At 39.6% G+C, this 3,142-nt stretch overlaps 1 long non-coding RNA gene across 1 annotated transcript; it reads right to left on the reverse strand.

Moving 5' to 3' along the window:
* Positions 1-1,706: 1,706 nt before the first annotated feature.
* On the reverse strand, positions 1,707-2,671 carry LOC111945318 (uncharacterized). The gene is made up of 4 exons (XR_002871600.2): positions 2,543-2,671; positions 2,322-2,462; positions 2,139-2,202; positions 1,707-1,970 (listed from the first exon to the last, which is right to left on the reverse strand). It is a non-coding gene; the product is annotated as an uncharacterized LOC111945318 (long non-coding RNA).
* Positions 2,672-3,142: the final 471 nt, after the last annotated feature.

The raw sequence follows: 3,142 nt of genomic DNA on the forward strand, positions 1-3,142 counted from the left end.
TTTATATCCCTCAAGTAATTTGCTGACTTTTCAGAAAATATGGTTCAACTTTTTTTTGTCCTGATGATGGCCTAAACCATTACATCAGTACAGACGTCTGTATTACACATTAGCTACATTTTTTTCTCGCTTTACCCAAGAGAAAAAATAAAATTCAACTTAAAAAAAATATATCTGGTCTATAAAAGCAGCATTGCCATGTTCTTGAAATCCCTTTCTTATATACACATACACCTCCTTACTCAGAAAGTCAGCCAATAAGCACAGATAGGTGCCTTTGCATCTGGTACTAACTATGCCCTTGTCTGAGGTCTTAGTGCGAATTAAATTCAAACTAATCTTTTCCCTAACTTACTGCTGGCAAACAATCATTTCTCCTCCCTGCTCATGGAAGACAGTCCTTGAGCACTTCTGCAATCCAAACTAGGTTCCATCTGTTTCTTCACGCCTATACTTATTAAGGCTGATGGAAAGGCTGCTGTGAGCCAGGGACTGTTTGTAGGGATGGCTCATGCTGGGGCTTGTCTAGAGCCTTGCTCTGTGCCTGATCCCACAAAGACATGATCTGAAGCCATGGTGCTGCAACCCTGCTTTGAAATGGACCCAGACACCACACTTAAACCTGGCAACCTACCAGATGTGCCTTCAGCCCATCTAGCAGCACCCTCCAGACAGGTTTTTAAGGCAAAGAGCATAAGAAATTCCAGAGTGAATCGAGTATCACAGCATAATACCCTCACCACACTTCAGCCTGAGGTGGAAGGGGAAAGGGCAGCAGCACTTTGTAAGCAGGTTAGCTCATAGCCTGCGCTCACTTACTGCAGCCCCTGGTTACAGGGAAATGGGCACACTTTTACTCCAGAGCACCTTAACTCTCACCTGTGAGAGCACTGTATGTTGACTCACAGGAAAGAGATGGGATAAAGTGATGCTTCCACTCCCCTCTCAAATCTGGCTGACTCTTTAAATCCACACTGTTCTCATTAGAGTCCCAGGCTCTGGCCTTAAATACTGCTGTAATGTTACCAGGGAGCCAGAGCACAGCTGGTCTGCACAGTGTTTTAGGGAAAGGTAGGGAACTTTACATGGGAACAGAAATCTGCCTGCATGTTAGATTGTCTGAATAAACATAGGTTCTGCTGTTAACCACAACACTGAGTGTTTCTCAGAGGCAATTGACAAAAGCTATTAAACAGGAGGCATTTTATTTATACGCAGAAGCATCTGTAGCAGATGTATCCTACTTCACTGTCTATTAAATGTGTTCTTCAAACACTGAATTGAAAATTCACTAAAAGGCAAGCTTACAAATAGTTGAAAAAGGTGTTTTACAAGTTTCCAAATGTAGTTTTGCCTTTGCACTTTCAGATCAACCATTTGTATTCCATTCTCCATTATCTTTGAAATAAAGGCTTCTAGCCACACAAAATTTTCTCATGGTCTTGTGATAAACTACAAACATAGGGAGTTTAGGACAAAAATAGTGAACTCCCTTATATTTATAGCAGACACTCAAACAATAGGAAACTGCACTGTGAAACCCTGTAGCATGATGAAACCATGTAGTAGATCAGCATGAACTGAATTTTGCTTATGGAAACATGTGCAAAAAATATAAAAAATAATAAAATTAATATATTAATTTAAAGTTTATAAAATTAATAAAATATAATTAATTCCCTGGCATAACTTAATTCTTGCTCTCCTAAAGTAATTCTTTTTTTTATTATTTGTTATTTGAAAGTACTGATTAATAAAATTATAGTGAAAGATAATGATAATCTATATGCATGAAGAGCAAAGATGAAAATACCATCATCAATGCACTGTCACCAATATACAGATACTGCATGATCTGTCCTGTTACTTCTTTGTCAAATGTGTTTACTATTGTCAGGAGAAAACTGGCAACACTATTTAACAGAGAGCAATTGGTAGAAGCATGGTCTTCCATGGTGTGTTTCAAGCCCCTAAGAAAAGTAAAAAAATTATAAAATAACAACATAAAAGATACACTAACAGTTGCAATTGGCCAAAGTTGCTAAAGTGCAGGACTGATTTCTCCTCTGCAACAAGGCCAATACACCAACAACACAACTAAAGCAAAACTCACAAGAGAAATTTTATCTGAAACTTACTGTTTTGTTTCTATGGCCCAGGCCATAATGAACAGTTTCTTAAGCAGAATCCATCAAATTAATGCTGGAAATTATAAGAAAAAAGGGAGACTTGGTATATGATGATTGAGTCTCAATGTGGCAGAATTCATATTCATTTATACATTTAGCTTCTAGTTTAAAGCAATGCTCAGTGTTTCTTACTAAACAGCCAAGATGCTGAGGCCATCTCTCTGCAGAGATGTCTGTCTCATCATGGTGCCTTGATCCCCCTTTCTTTTTGTGAAGGGGACATTCAGTGCTGGGAAGTTGCATTCCATAGATTTCAGAAGAGAATGAAACTTCCTGTTTTGAAAAGTGAAAATGGAGCAGAAGCCCCAGAGCTTAAAACAATCTGTCACTGTCCATCCCTCCTCCCTCCCCACCTGCAACCACTGCAAGGAAACAGCAAATCTCTGCCAATTATCATTGTCTACGATTTTTCAGTTGTTCTGCCTGGTTTAGGGTGAAAATCTTCCAGGCAAAATCTGATATGGGCTGGCTATGCTGCCTGCTGCCAGAACACAGATTCTGAACAGTTCAAACTCTCTGGGCTTTATTTAAGTGGTGCAGCAGGTGCTGGTGGTAGGACAGGCTATCTGGCCACTCCCTTTGCAGCCTCTCCTCTTCACCTGGTTCCCCTTCCCATTCCCCTCCAAACTGTTCATGGGCATGTAGATGGCTCTCTTTTTCTCTTCAAGCTGCACCCATGTGAAGCCACTTCCCAACCTCTCCCTAGACCCATCCCAGCCTGTTTCAATTTGCCATTTGCATCAGGTGGAATTTTCAATAATCACATTAGCATGTGATCAACTTGTTCCTGTATCTTCTTCTCTGCACTGCTGAAAATCCAAAGTGTGAGACTTGCTACTTGTCATTAGTTATTTTCTAAGTAATCTTCTAAACTGTTCAAAGTTAATGAAGTCAAACTCCTTGTCATCAGGTCATGGAAACATTTGGTACCTTTAAAATAGTTTTAATCTGAA

Source organism: Cyanistes caeruleus, chromosome 2 (genome assembly GCF_971803275.1).
Source record: "Cyanistes caeruleus chromosome 2, bCyaCae1.hap1.1, whole genome shotgun sequence".
In the NCBI taxonomy this organism is placed as follows: domain Eukaryota; kingdom Metazoa; phylum Chordata; class Aves; order Passeriformes; family Paridae; genus Cyanistes; species Cyanistes caeruleus.